We start from the raw sequence: 16717 nt of genomic DNA on the forward strand, positions 1-16717 counted from the left end.
TGAAATTCATATGGAAACACAGGAGACCCCAAATAGCTAAAGCAATTTTATGCAACAACAACAACAAAGTTGGAGGCATAACAATACCAGATGTCAAGACACACTATAGGCCGGCACCATGGCTCACTTGGCTAATCCTCCACCTGCAGCGCTGGCACCCCAGGTTCTAGTAATGGTTGGGGTGCCAGATTCTGTCCTGGTTTCTCCTCTTCCTGTCCAGCTCTCTGCTGTGGCCCGGGAAGGCAGTGGAGGATGGTCCAAGTGCTTGGGCCCTGCACCCGCATGGGAGACCAGGAGGAAGCACCTGGCTCCTGGCTCTGGACTGGTGCAGTGCACTGGCCGTAGTGGCCATTTGAGGGGGTGAACCAACGGAAAAGGAAGACCTTTCTCTCTCTCTCTCTCTAACTCTGCCTGTCCAAAAAAAAAAAAAATAGACACACTACAGGGCAGTTATAATCAGAACAGCCTGGTACATGTATAAAAATAAATGGATAGACCAATGGAACAGAAACACCAGAAATCAACCCACACATCTATAACCAACTTATCTTTGACAAAGGGGCAAAAAATCAATCCCTGGAGCAAGGACAATCTCTTCAGCAAATGATGCTGGGAAAACTGGATCTTCACATGCAGAAGTATAAAGCAAGATCCGTATCCTACACCATACGCAAAAACACACTCAAAATGAATTAAAGACCTAAATCTATGACTTAACACCAACAAATTATTAGAGAACATTGGGGAAACCCTTCAAGACACTGGCATAATCTAAAAGTTCTTGGAAAAGACCCCAGAGGCATAGGCAATCAAAGCCAACATTAATAAATGAGATTATGTCAAATTGAGAAGTTTATTTACTGTAAAGGAAACACTCAGCAAAGTGAAGATGCAGCTGACAGAATGGGAGAAATTTATTGCAAATTATTCAACTGATAAGGGATTAATAATCAGAATATATAAAGAGATCAAGAAACTAACAACAACAAAACAAACAACCCATTTAAGAAATGGGCAAAGGACTTAAACAGGAATTTTTCAAAAGAAGAAGTCCAAATGGTCTAGAGACACATGATAAAATGCACAGGAGTGATAGCCATCAGGAAAATGCAAATCAAAACCACGATGAAGTATCACCTCATCCCTTTCAAAATGGCTTTCATACAGAAATCAACAACAAATGTTGGCAAGGATGTGGGGAAAAGGTACCCTAATCCACTGTTGGTGGGAATGTTATTACAACCACTGTGGAAGCCATTTGGAGATAACTCAGATATCAGAATTTAGACCTATTACATAACTCAGCCATCCCAGTCCTGGGAATTTACACAAGAGAAAAAAAATCAGCATATGGAAATTTTATCTGTATTCCCATGTTTATTGCAGCTCAATTCACAGTAGCTAAGATCTGGAATCAATCCAAATGCCAGTCAACTGAAGGCTGGATAAAGAAAGTATGGGGTATGTGCTCCATTGAATACTACACAGCAGAAAAAATGAAATCCTGTTATTTGCACAAAATGGATGAAATTGGAAAGCATCATTCTAGTGAAATAAGTCAGTCCCAAAAGGAAAAATACCGTATGTTTTCCCTGGTCTGTGATAACTAATTGATCACCTAAAAGGTAACCTATAGAAGTGAAATAAACACTTTGAGAGTCAATAACTTTGAACAGCCCTTGTCTCTACTGTTGAGGAACAGATTTTTTTTTCATACATTTTGTTGAACTCTTTACTTAGTAGTGAGTTAATGATATGTGTATAGAGTTAACTGAAAATAGATCTTAATAAAATATAAGAATGGGAATGGGAGAGGAAGGAGGAGGAGGGGTGAGAGTGTGGGTGGGAAAAATCACTATGTTCCTCAAGTTGTGTTTATGAAATGCATGAAGTCTGTGTTTCTTAAATAAAAGATTTCTGGGAAAAATGAATATATTAACAAAAACTGTATTTTCAATACTATTAAAGAATCTCATATTTTAAAAATTGACAAGCTACTGGGTATGCCATAGGAAATTTTTAACAATTAGTTATACAAAGATATACATGGTCCCTTCACTTAGAAACATATGCTTACCACTTTGGAAATAGAGAGATCTATGAGTATAAAGTGACAATAATCCAAATGTAAGAACAAATCACTCCACTTCAATGCAGTTATCTTAATTATGTACTCAAATTGTTCTTAAAAGCTTTGTGCTAGTCTACATTAATATCTCTCATTAAAATCTGCTTCCCTAAAATTTCAAAGAAAGGTCTCAGTTTCTTCAGCAAAGCATTTGAACTAGGCAGACTTTGGGGAGTGATATCCACCATGAAAATCAGCTCTGTGCTTTTGTATAATTTCTCATACTCCATGATGCTTTGATTTTTTTCATCTGAATAATGCAAATAGTATCACCTGTGTTGAGACCGGCTGAGAAGATTACATGAGAAAATAAATACAGAATTATTGGAATACATTAGGTGCTCAATAAGTTAGTAACATGCCCTTTCCCCTCTCTAGGCAAGGATCACCCACGTCTCCTGCTAGACAAATCTGTCCACTTATCTGACACTCAAGCGCAGCTATTATTTTTCCTTCTCCTTTGAAGCCTTCAACGACTATCCCAGTTTATACAGATTTATCATCTTGCTTTTTCTAAGCATGTCTGTTTTCCAGGAACACCATGTCCATTCTTCTCCCTCTCTCTCTTAACCCTGCCTTAATCAGTAGAATAGTTGATAACCAACATTTGCTCAATTCAACCCATGAAATGAGTTTTAAAGCCCCCTGTGATATTTGCTCTCTGTGGTTGTCTAATTCACTGAGACTGCTCAGAAATTTCATTAACTGTTACCTTTAGTTATAAGTGATTTTAGCAATGACTCTATCATGTAACAGTATAATCTTATTCATCATAGGAATAACAAAAAATAAAAAAGTCCAATATCTAACTCTAGATACAAACTATATCAAACATGAAATCTGAACCTTTACTTAAAACTAGATGGTTCTATTGTGTAATGCTTCATCCAGCAGTACTTTTCCAGATTAACAAAGTAGTTCACTGGCCTGTGAACTGCTACAGTCAGACATTCGAAGAGTACCTTTGTAACATGGAAAGAACCTAGTTAGTTTTCCTTCTTTAATCGTATGATGGTTTCATTCTGACAATTTTCATCAAAATAGAAGAGAGTAGCATCAAAGATTACTTTATGAGCCATCTAGAAAAAATACTTCCCTAATGCAAGCGAAAGGGAGATAACTTTTTAAAGGACTGACAACGACTTAACTGTGTAAGATCATGTAGAGATGTACATATTTTATCTCCAGGATTCATCAAGCAATCTGTGAGATACATGATAGAGATACTGTGATTCTCAATTTCTGCCTGAGCAAACCAAGGCTAGAGATGTCAGGTTCCTAGCATGTCATCTGGGCTGCAGGTACACCCTCTGATTTCCAAGGTGGAGAAAAAGGAGCATACTAGTCCAAGTTCAAAAACTTGCTCTAGGAGTGTTCCCTATTAAGGCTGATGTAGAGATGCATACAGTTTGAGTCATATTTAGTCACCTTCTTCTAATTGTCCATTCAATTATTCAATAATACTGAGTGAGAGGCACAAGTTTTGGCTTCTGTACCTGGGCCATGGGTTCCTTATCCACACAGCACCTTCTTTTCATTTCTACCAACAACTCTGGATAACGCCAGTCCAAGAACCCTTGGAATTTGAGATAAAAATGGAAGGCATGATCAATAAGAGAGCGCTCAAAATGTAATTGCAGGGCAGGCATTGGGCATAGCAGGCTTGAGAAGCCTACATCCCACAGCAGAGTGGTTTGAGTCGTGGCTACTCTGCTTTCAATCCAGCTTCCTGCTGGTGTGCATCCTGGGAGCAGCAGGTGATGAATCAAGTGTTTCAGACTCTGCCACCAATGTGGGAGACCCAGATGGTGTTCTGGGCTCCTGGCTTTGCAGGCTTTTATGGAAGTGAATCAGCAGATGCAAGATCTCACTGTCTCTCCACTTTTCAAATAAATTGAAAATAAATAAAATGCTTTAAATGTAAACAGAGGGATCAGCACTGTGGAGTAAAGGGTAAAGCTACTGCCTGCAATGCCAGCATCTCATATGGGCACCAGTTCGAGTCCCAGCTGCTCCTCTTCCAATCCAGCTCTCTGCTATGGCCTGGGAAAGAAAGCAGTGGAAGATGGCCCAACTCCTTGGGCCCCTGCACCCATGTAGGGGACCTGGAAGAAACTCCTGGCTCCTGGCTTCAGATTGGCACAGATCTGGCCTTGTGGCCAATTCGGAGTAAACCAGCAGATGGAAGACCTCTCTCTTTCTCTGCCTCTCCTCTATCTGTGTAACTCTGACTTTCAAATAAATAAATAAATATTTAAACAAAAATAAAAAGAGAAAGATAAAATTAAAAAAGTAAAGTAAACTGGCTCCTATTCCTTATCACTTTCTGTAACCCTGCATCACTTTCTGTCTGTGACATTGGTCCTCAATATTCTTGGGTTCTTCATTCACAGATTCAAACAATGCAATGTATATATATATAGGCATATATATATGGAGGAGGAAAATAAATAAATAAAATTGCATCTGTACTGTATTAGTGATAATTGAATGCCTGCAAGTCGAATAGCTAGGAAAAATTCTCTTGTGAAATATAATTATTGAATAGAAACACATGTATTTCCCTCTAACTTTAACACTGGATCAGGCTTGTATTATGTATCTCAATTTCAAAATTTTACAAACAAGCAAATGTATGTCATTTACAACTTCTATAAAAAATTAAAATTATACTCTTAATATGACTTCTTGCTAATTTTCATAAAGTAAGCTTTTAAAAACATTTAACTAAGAAAAACACAACCTATAAAAAGCTATTTAATAAAGTAATTTTTTTGTCATTTTAACACCATACCTTAAAAAAACCCTAAAGTATAATAGATGGATATAAATATTATGATAGCCTGCTAGTTGCCATGGAAACATCACTATCAGTATACCTCTGAATATGCAGCTGCCTCTTTCTCTGGCTTAGCAAACAAGCATGAATTCATGCTACTTGCTTTCTTTATAAGTTATATCTGAGATCTAGAGTAAGCCAAGAACAAGAGTACAATTTGGTTCTTCAGAAATGCATTCCACGTGATATGGGGTGACACATAGATCCATTTGCCTGGCAGAATACCCACTCTTTGGTACTTAAAGAGCCCTTAAATAGGGTTTATAGTTTAAATTTTTAAAGTGCAAAACTGTATACAAATTAGAAAGCAATTAGGGCAACTGTGCTGATGCAGAGTGTAATATGAAATGAAAATGGGACAAATTTACAAATACATTTTTGTTACAATAAATGTGTCAACTTATTAAACACATTAAATTACCTTTCAGAACTGTTCATTAATTTAAAGTATCAGAAATAATGAATCTGATAGGAGTAATGCACCCCATCAATCATACCCATCATGTTGCTACCCATAAAATAAATTCTGTTTGCTATTTAGCCAGCAGGATGCATTAAACTACCATTTGCATAGATACTACCTCTCTACAAATATAAATTTTTTAAAAGATTCACTTATTCATTTGAAATTCAGAGTTACGGAGCAAGGGAGAGACAGAGAAAGAGAACTTCCATTTGTGAGTCTACTCCTTCACAATGGCTAGAATGCAGCCAGGAACCAGAAGCTTCCTCCAGGTTTCCCCCATGGGTGACAGGAGTCCAAACACTTGGGCCATTTTCCATTGCTTTTCCCAAGCCACAAGCATGGAGCTGGATCCCAAGTGGAGCAGCACACAAACCAGCACCCATATGAGATGCCAGCGTTGCAGGTGGTGGCTTTACCTGTTATGCAACATTGCTGGCCCTCAAGTATAAGTTTTAAAATCTTGATGTTTTCAACACTGAGGTCTCTATGCTCCTGTTCTACTCAGTTTCATTTTTCCATAAACAATTATATAATGACGTAGGAGGCTTTTATAGTAAAATCTATTAGAAGCTAACTGTGTCCTCTGAAACTTCCCTTTGATATACAGAAATTTAATCTTTATATGTCAGGTGGTCTTGGAAACACAAAATTGGGCATATTCCTGCAAGTACTCCCCCAACCGCCAAACACAAATTTTTTGTTATTTTTTTTCTTTTTTAATTTTTATTTAATGAATATAAATTTCCAATGTACAGCTTATGGATTACAACGGCTTCCCCCTCCCATAACTTCCCTCCCACCTGCAACCCTCCCCTCTCCCGCTCCCCCCCCTTCCATTCACATCAAGATTCATTTTCAATTCTCTTTATATACAGAAGATCAATTTAGTATATATTAAGTAAAGATTTCAACAGTTTGCACCCACATAGAAACACAAAGTGAAACATACTGTTTGAGTACTAGTTATAGCATTAAGTCAAAATGGACAGCACATTAAGGACAGAGATCCCACATGAGGAGCAAATGCACAGTGACTCCTGTTGTTGACCCAACAAATTGACACTCTAGCTTATGGCACCAGTAACCACCCTAGGCTGTCGTCATGAGTTGCCAAGGCTATGGAAGCCTACCAAGTTTACCGACTCTGATCATATTTAGACAAGGTCATAAAAGACAGGGTGAGGATATTAACCAATGATCCTAAGAGTGGCATTAACCAGCATTAAGTGGGGAAGAGGACCATCAGTACACACAGGTTGGGAGTAGAGCCATTGGTGGTAGAGTAGAGGTTATGATTACAAAGGAATGAGGACCAAGTGCGCTAGACAGGGTCTAGAACAAAGGACAGAGTCATTAGTAGAGGAGCCAAAAAAAGTGCTGTCTAAGCTACAAGTAATTTTTCTGATTGAGAGGCAAATAGAACCTGATAGAAGGGGCTTGATAAAATCTGTTGGGCTTTAGGCCTTGTAAGTTAAGAGGCCCAGACCTATCTATCTCTTCACATGGGGTACATCCTAAGGCAGGTGTGAACCTCCTGAGGGAAAGTACTCTGTTGACTTTCATTACTTAGCTGGCCTGGGAGGAGAGCTGGCCAGGTAAAGGCAGGTGGCATCTCTAACAAGAAATTTACAGTTCTGCAATGTTGCTGACCCTACTTGGCCGTCCCCTCAGCTGCAGTGGTTACTTTGGAAGTTGGGCTGAGTGAAGGGCTTTTCAGCTTAGAGCCAATAAGATCTGTGGCTCTGACCTGGGCATCCTTCGACTCCAGGGCAGGTCCATTTCCAGTGATCCAACTCTTGCCAGAGCTGCCAGGGCTCTTCACAAGCTGACTTCTGCTGAAGCCCAGGCTTACCACATTGAAAGCCACTGCAGTGGACTGGCCTGTTGGGTCTCCTTGAGGGCAGATCACTGTCCAGATCAGCCATTAATAGGCCTGCCACCCATTGATTCTGATGCCTAGCTTTCTTTTCCTCCTGGTTTTTGTTTTAGCAGACCAGAGGATGCAAGTCAAGGGAGTGCCCAAGTCCCATCTTTAATCTTCGGTGACCTGAACTACAAGTCTATAGTCACAGGCATGTTCTGTAGTAGTTTTTCTAAGGTAGACAATACCCACGAGGAAAATTATATTCTCACTTTAAAACTTTCTTTCCCTTTGGTCTGAAAGGGAGGTTTTTTCTACTTACCATTTACATCACTGATGGCGAAGTAAATCTAGCTATGAGATTATAATTTAAGCTCTTATTTTGGCTATGCTATTACAGAAAAATGTTAGCCATCTCTTTTATAAGGTCTAAAGATTAAATTGTGCGTCCTACAGATTCCTTTATAATAGAATTAGTTTCCTACCTTGAAGAGAATAGAGAAATGAAAGAACAAGTTGGGCTTAGAATAGAGAAATGAGAGAGTAAGTCCTAGATCGCTTGCTGACAATAGCAATATCACATGAATACTTAGCAAACAGTTTCAACCATTAGATAACAAGTTAAGAAAACATTTACCAGAAGGTCCAATGCCTTCTATAAATTTTAAGAATCATGTATTTGAAAACACTTCTTAAATATCTAACATGGTGTAGTTCAAACACAAATTTTTACACCACAGGTGCTGAGAGACTATATTCACACTCATGTTGGCCTACTACAACCCTTAATCAGTCTTCTCTTCTGGCTAAATAACCCAGTTTCTTTTTCTTTTTCTTTTTTTTTTCCAGTCTAAGGACCAGCAACACATGTTAGGTCCACTTACATTTGGACACGTTGTTTTTACTGCTGGGGCTATCCTTTCTCATTTCCATCCAATAGCAGCCTATACTATTCACACATAAATTTTTATAAATTATTTATTTAAGAGGGAGAAGTAGATGGAAAGTGGAGAAGGGAGAGAGGAAGAAAAAGAGTGGGGTTAGGGGTAGATGGAAAGTGGAGAAAGGAGAGAGAGAGAGGAAGAAAAAGAGTGGAGCGAGAGGAGAGGGGAGTGGAGGAGAGGAGAGGAGATGGAAAGAGGGAAAGAGAGAGAAACTCATTCACTGGTCCACTCCCCAAATATCTGCAACAGTCCCTGGCTGGAGCTGAAGCTAAAAATCTCTCAAGCCAGTAACTCTGCAAGTGTGGCAGAAATGCAATCACTTGAGCCACCACCGTGCTGCCCAGGGTCTGCACTGGAGGAGGGTGATATCAAGAGGAGGATATGGGTATCAAACCCATGCACTATGATTTGGCATGCCATCTTTTAGTCATGTATTTTATGAAATTCTTTATTATGAGACGATCTTCTACCTCAAAGAAATATATTTTTTCCTTTTAAGTGCTAGCACTTTTTCTTTCTTGCTTATCAATATTTCCATACATAAAAATCAATTACTTAATTTAAACTCTTAGAGGTATTGCTAAAATTCTTATCTGCTCTTTTGGGCCGGCGCCGTGGCTCAACAGGCTAATCCACCGCCTTGCGGCGCCGGCACACCGGGTTCTAGTCCCGGTCGGGGCACCGATCCTGTCCCGGTTGCCCCTCTTCCAGGCCAGCTCTCTGCTGTGGCCAGGGTGTGCAGTGGAGGATGGCCCAAGTGTTTGGGCTCTGCACCCCATGGGAGACCAGGAGAAGCACCTGGCTCCTGCCATCGGAACAGCGTGGTGCGCCGGCCGCAGCGCGCTACCGCGGCGGCCATTAGAGGGTGAACCAACGGCAAAAGGAAGACCTTTCTCTCTGTCACTCTCTCACTGTCCACTCTGCCTGTAAAAAATAAAAAAATAAAAAAAATAAAAAAAAAATTCTTATCTGCTCTTTTATTTCTTTCATCTTAATTCAGACCCACATCCCTTCTAGCAGAGAGGCTAAATAAAGTACAAGCTCATAATAAATGGTGAGTTCCCCCATCACTGGGTGGGTAAAGGGATGGCTCAGCAACGACAGTAATAGCTAACATTCAATTTGACCTTATTAAATGCTACGTCTTCCTCTAAGTTTTTGCAGGAATTAACTCATAGCCATCCTAGCGGGGGGTATTTTTATTTTCCCTGTTTAAAGGCTGATGAAACTGAGAAACAATGGCATTAGGTCACTTGTAGTACGTAAAGGAGCTGAAACTCTCCATAGCTCCACTGCCTATGCCCCTAAGCAATATGCTTATAGATTCTATACCTGCCTCCAAGAGGGATGCTACTGATGTGATCACCACGTTGGGTTCCCCTGGATTCTACATTTATCTTTAGGTTTGATCAGAAAACCAAGTGGGAAGGCCTTCGAGTGGAGAAGGAATGAGCCCCAAACGTATAGAGGGCAGTAGCAGGTTGGTTTTTTTTTTTTTTTTTTTTGACAGGCAGAGTGGACAGTGAGAGAGAGAGACAGAAAGGTCTTCCTTTTTTTTTTTTTTTTTTTTTTTTTTTTTTTTTTTTGCCATTGGTTCACCCTCCAATGGCCGCTGTGGCCGGCGCATCTCGCTGATCCGAAGCCAGGAGCCAGGTGCTTCTCCTGGTCTCCCATGTGGGTGCAGGGCCCAAGGACTTGGGCCATCCTCCACTGCCTTCCCGGGCCACAGCAGAGAGCTGGCCTGGAAGAGGGGCAACCAGGATAGAATCTGGCGCCCCAACCGGGACTAGAACCCGGTGTGCCGGTGCCGCAAGGCAGAGGATTAGCCTCTTAAGCCATGGCGCCGGCCGGCAGTAGCAGTTCTAAGAAGAGCCTGGGTTTGGATGAGAAAATACAGACAGTAGTCAGAACATCAGAGCCACAGCTGAAGTTCTAGGCTCAGCAGTAAAAAGGCTTGGGAGGCCCCATAACACTTAGCTCATTCTTTCCTTTTAAACCCTGAGATATTCTCAATCCCATCACCCACTCCATGTGTCCCCAGCCCATTCCAACCATAAACACTCAAATATGAATATGTAATCCATGCATCAACAGAAACCCACCTTCCTAACCACTCTTGCCTTCCTCCAGTCCATTCTATCAATAGTGACCCAACTAGTCTTTCCTACATGCATGTCTAATCCTGCATACCCCAAATCCAATCAAAGGCTGCCTAATGTGTTACGGATGACACAGGGCTGACCCCTATGGATCCCTCTGCACCATCTCTTCATTGCCTGTGCACTGCAATCAGATGGAATTCCTTTCTCTAAGTTGTCTGTCGCAGCTGTTTCTCAGCTTTTCCTTCTTTAAATTCCATTTAGCTAACTCCAGTAACCCTGTAAGTCCCAGCTTAGATGTAGTTTCCCTTAGCAGGTATTTGTTGATAGATTACTTATCACAGCATAGCATTTTTGAGAATCATATGAGCTTCATGAAGTCAAGGCTTGGCATGCAATGGGTTAAGTATCAGTTTTACCATAAGCTGGGAGGATTAATACAACAGAAATGTATTGTTCCACAATCCTGGAGGGTACAAATCTAAAATCAAGGTGTTGGTAGGGCCACATTCCCTCTATGCTGGCAGTTAAACAGTTGCCTTGCTGTTAATTTTGGCATTACTTAACTTGTAGTTGTGTCGTTCCACACTCTGCCTTCATTGCCAAATGATATTCTTCCAATGTGTCTGTCTTTATCTGGATAACTTTTTTTTTTCTGATGAAAGAAATGTTTTTTTATCTGGGTTTGCATACTGCTTCGTTACACTGCTTAATACCTGATTAAGTGTGTAACAATTCTTTGGCTCCGCTTTTGTTTTATATTAAAAATGTTATATTTTTTAGCAAATTTCCTTTTTTTCTGAGTTACCTCTATTTTTTTCAATTTCATTCTCATTTTAATTAATTTTTAACAGATTCAATATGATTTGTAGATACAAATCTAGGAACATAATGATATTCCCTTCTTCTCTCCCTCTCTCCTTCACTCCCACTCTCCTCCCTTCCACCTTTTTATTTTTTTGTTTCAGGTAACATATTTTAAATTTATATCACAGTAAAAAGGCTTAATACTTCACTGAATAAGAAGCTTAACAAGTAAAAGGCAAGAAGACTCTAGTTTAGTGGGAATATATACATAATGGCTATAAGCAATAATTGAATGTATAAATGAGCATTTCATCCATATACACTTTTTTGTCAATTAGTAATTTATAATTTCTTTCAATGAAATAGAATGAATGAGAATCTAACATTTAATATTTCCTGTGTGGTTAAAGGATAATAATTAAGTTATTTAGACTTTAAGTCATTTTCTCTCAGTTTATGCACAGAATAATTTTATGCATATTGCAAGGCAAATAATTACACACTACATTTTGTTGTACTCTGTTGGTTACAACAGGTCAGGGACAACATATGGAATTGGTCTTTTTGGAACTATCTTATTTCACTAAGTATAATGTTCTCTAGTTGCATCCATTTTGTAGCAAAAGACGAGATTTCATTCTTCTAAAAATATGACTGAGTAATATTCCATAGTGTATAGGTACCAAATTTTCTTTATTCAGACATCAGTTGATGGGCATCTGGGTTGAGTCCATATCTTTGCTATTGTGAATTGAGCTGCAATAAACATAGGGGTATAGATAATTCTTTCATATGCTGATTTCATTTTGTTTGAGTAAATTCCCAGGACAGGGATGACTGATTGGATTATATTATAGATCTATTTTCAGCTGATAAAGCTCCATACTGTCTTCTACAATGGCTGTATTAGTTTGCATTTCACCAACAGTGGATTAGGGAACCTTTTTGCTAAATTCTCACCAGCATTTACTGCGTTTTGATTTCTGTATGAGAGCCATTCTAATTGGAGTGGCATGAAACTTTTTGTGGTTTTGATTTGCATTTCCCTGATGGCTAGTGATCCTGAGAGTCTTCATGTATCTGTTGGCAATTTGAATTTCCTCTTTTGAAAAATGTCTGTTCAAGTCCTTTGCCCATTTCTTAACTGGATTGTTTGTTTTGTTATTGTTGAGTTCTTGAGCTCTTTATAGATTCTGGATGTTAGTCTTTTATCGGTTTCATAGTTCACAAATATTTTCTCCCAATCTGTTGGTTACCTCTTCACTTTGTTAAGTGTTTCCTTTGCAGTACAGAAACTTCTTATCTTAGTGTAATCTTATTTGTCTTTTTTCTTTTTTTTTCTTTGATTGCTTCTACGATCTTTTCAAAGAAGTCTTCACCTATATCAATGTTTTACAGGTTCTCCTTTAGTAATTTGATGGTATCGTGTTGTAGATTTAGATCCTTGATCCATTTTGAATTGATTTTTGTATATGGTATAAGTTGGGGGTCTTCTTTCATACTTCTTCATGTGAAGATCCAACTTCCCCAGCGTCATTTGTTGAAGAGACTGTCCTTTCTCCAGGGATTGATTTTGGCTCCTTTGTTAAAGACTAGTTGGTTGTAGATGTGTGGATTGAGTTCTCAAAATTCTATTCTGTTCCTTTGTTCTACATTTCTATTTCTGTGCCACTACCAGACTGTTTTGATTAAAACTTCCCTGTAGTATATCTTGATATCTGGTATTGTAATGCATCCAGCTTTATTTTTGTTGTTAAGATTGCTTTAATATTTGGGGTCTCTTGTGTTTCCATATGATTTTTTAAAAAATTTTATTCAGTAAATATAAATTTCCAAAGTACAGTTAATGGATTACAATGGCTTACTCCCCCCATAATTTCCCTCCTACTTGCACCCCTCCCATTTCCTGCTCCCTCTCCATTCACATCAAGATTCATTTTCAATTATCTTTATATACAGAAGATCGATTTAGTATATATTAAGTAAACATTTCATCAGTTTGCACCCACACAGAAACACAAAGTGTAAAATACTGTTTCAGTACTAGTTATAGCATTACTTCACATTGGACAACACATTAAGGACAGATCCCACATGCCAGTTGGAGCCCCGGAGCCTGTGACAGGTTGAGAGAATGGGGCACCTCACAATCCTCAGAGGGTGCCCAGCCCCCTGTCAACCTTCCCAGCCAGATTCAAAGGCAGTGAGAAATACGGATTTTTCCCTCTACTTGTGTGTCAAGATAGCGCCTTCTCTCTGCTGGGTGTTGGGGGATGCGGGGAAACTAATGTGCTTTGCCTTCACTGGATTAGGGTTGCTATTCTGCCCCCAACTGGGGCTCTAGGCTATACTCAAAGACAGTGCAGTCCACAAGGTTCTCCCTCATGCAGTATCAACCAGTAGCACCGGCTGCCTCAGTCTGCCCTCAGCTTCCTCTCAGAACGGGGCTTCTCCTCCACTCCCCACCTGCAGAAATCACAGTGGTGTCCCTGATCGCTGTATCTGCCCTTTCCACGCTGCTCCCTGGCGTTCCTCTTCCTTCTGTAGATGTCCACTGCAAACTTTGGTCCAGCTCTCTCCTGGGAATACACTTCCTCCACTTTTCTTCTGCTGGCTTCCCCTGCTCAGGGACAGCATGTCTTTTCCCTATTCAACCATCCTCCTGGATATCTTCTTACAAGAATGCCACTCACACTGGATCAGGGGTTCACCCCACTGTGGTATGATCTCATCTTAAGTACTTACTTCTGCAGTGACGCTATTTCCAGTTAAGGTCACATTCTGATGTGCTGGGTTAGGACTGCAACATCCTTTTGGTGAGCAATATTATGACTAAAGACATCAAGTGAAAATGTTATGTCTAGGGAACAAGGGGCATTCAATAATAAAGACAGCATTTTCACACTACTTTTGCATGATTCAGAGGGCCCAAACAGAAACTGTCCTAAAGAAAGCTAAGCTTTCTACGTCTCTTCTTAGAACTTGGGGCAATCTGCTTATGTTTAATTTGCAATTGGCAATGTTTAATTACCAGCTTTGAGACATGACATCATTATCTCAACTTTTCTTATATCCAACAGTGTTAACTTTCTAGTTCTCAGCAAACATTCTTTTCCTTGGTATCTTCTACTCCCACCCCAACTGGTACTTTCAATTTGCCACAGCTTCAATTCTAATTATCAGTTTAACAAAACTTTGATATACTCATAGGAAAATCATTTTAATTGAGGTGCTTTCAGCAAAAACTTAAATTTTCTCAATTATAAATCTGTCAGGTACTAGCTGAATATGTCCTGTTCCTTTACTGCCCAATTAAAGTACACTGTCAACCATAAAATAATTAATCCATTAAAATTCACAAATGGATAAGATTAGGGCATATTAAATATCAATGATTATGAGCATTTTTACATAGCACAGCAAAATACCTTACTCCACTAGCCTGATATGGAAAGATGCATAAAAAACAAAGATGAGAAAGAGCAAGACACGGCAATCTTTTCTGAAGTCAGCAAACACAATAACTCCAGTATAGTATACCGGGTCTAGACGGCTACTACACTGTTACTCCTGGATGGATACTGCCTTTCAGTGTGGTTGATGTTACTAAAAGCATTCATAATATTTAATGCACTGATGATACATTTTAGTTAGGAGGTTAAATGATGTTTGCAGTGCAACGCTTTCTAAAATGCCACAGTCTTCTGACAATAGCATATGGAAACATTAAAACTAGTCATGTTTAATGAATGTCTTCTACCAGAATCAACGGAATTAAATAGAAATGCTTTAATAAGATACGTGTTTAACTATTACAGTAAGCAAAAGTAGTGCTACTAAGGCACTGCATTTTATGTATCCTCTTACCATGTATTGCCAAAGCAATGGTAACAAAAATGAAGAATGCTACAGAAGTGTAGTACAGGCAAAAGTCCTCCATCATTAAAACAGGGCCACTGCCCTGGCATCAGCAAAGATTCTTCATTGATGTTTGAAACAGCAGATGGGAAATTTCAGTAATTTGCCCATAATTAATTTTTAGCGTAAGTGAATGAAGTCAGGGCTGCCACTTACGTCTGCATAGGTTGTGCAGTGTACAACTCAAGTGGGCATCATTCACATGGACTACATAGTGAATTGCACCCTTGGGACATGTGAAGTGCTCATCAGACACAACCACATATGGCAGCTCAGCCTAAAGCTTCAGTCTTTGCGGCCCTGATCATAACCATATACCTCTCACTCCCAATGACAATGCATGACTGCCATCATGCACACTGGTTCTGACTCAGTCTTATCATCTGTGAAATGGGAAGAACAGCTGCCTGGGTTATCCTGGGAGGTTTATGACCACAATCAACAACAAAAATGACATCTGGGAAGTTGCACTACAAAACAGGTACTGCTCTGTTTTGCAGGTATTAATTGTGGCAGAAAATAGATAGATACTTACATGCAGAGAGGCAAGCCTTTAGGTTTATTTAGATGGCCCAGGGAATATCTTACCTTATTTTTTAATTCATTTATTTGACAGGTAGACAGAGAGAGAGAGACAGAGGGGGCAGAGAGAAAGGTCTTCCTTCCGTTGGTTCACCCCCCAAAATGGCCACCACGGCCAGCACGCTGCGCTGATCTGAAGCCAGGAACCAGGTGCTTCTTTCTGGGCTCCCATGTGGGTGCAGGGCCCAAGCACTTGGGCCATCCTCCACTGCCCTCCCAGGCCACAGCAGAGAGCTGGACTGGAAGAGAAGCAACCGGGACTAGAACCCAGCACCCATATGGGATGCAGGCGCCACAGGTGGAGGATTAACCAAGTGAGCTATGGCACTGACCAATATCTTACCTTATAATTCTCTAAGAGTTGCTATGTATGCAACAGTTGTGTTTTATATATATATATATATATATGTGTGTGTGTGTGTGTGTGTGGGTGTGTGTGTATGTGTATACATATATATGAGTTGCTATATGCGCAACAGCTTTATATATGTAAATATACATATATGCACATATATGTATATACACATAGATATGTATGTACATATACATGCATATTATATAACACACATATATACACACAAATATATATATATACACAGAGAGAAAGTCTTTTTAGTAATGCTGATGTCCCAAACCACTGTACTTGACATTGCATTGCATTGTCTAGTATAGTAGCCACTAGTCACACACAGTTACTGAGTCTTGAAATGTGGCTAGTCTGCATTGGGATGTGCTATAACTGTCAAATATGTACATAAATGATTTCAGGTTTGGTATAGAAAAATAAATAATAAGCATCCTGTTAATTTTTTAAACTGTTCACATATTAAAAGACTGTTGTGTCAAAATATAGTATTAAAATAAACTGCTTAATTTTTTTTTTTTTTGCGTTTGTAAATGTGGCTACTGAAAATCTTTAAACTCCATATGTGACTCACTTTATACTTCTATTGGACAATGCTTTATACAGTATTTTGCTTTCAGAAGCCAAGATATTAATACATCCATTCCCAGAGAGCATGGTCTAATGGTGCACTGTTTTTGACTTTTTGATTGACAGACTCACATTCCAG

General features: G+C 39.4%; 1 protein-coding gene across 2 annotated transcripts in view; it reads right to left on the reverse strand.

The window, feature by feature from the left end:
* Positions 1–16717, reverse strand: part of CNTN3 (contactin 3) — a 416756-nt gene that overhangs the window by 186884 nt on the left and 213155 nt on the right. The gene's annotated exons all lie outside the window — the stretch shown is intronic.

This window comes from Lepus europaeus, chromosome 9 (genome assembly GCF_033115175.1).
Source record: "Lepus europaeus isolate LE1 chromosome 9, mLepTim1.pri, whole genome shotgun sequence".
Classification (NCBI taxonomy): Eukaryota; Metazoa; Chordata; class Mammalia; order Lagomorpha; family Leporidae; genus Lepus; species Lepus europaeus.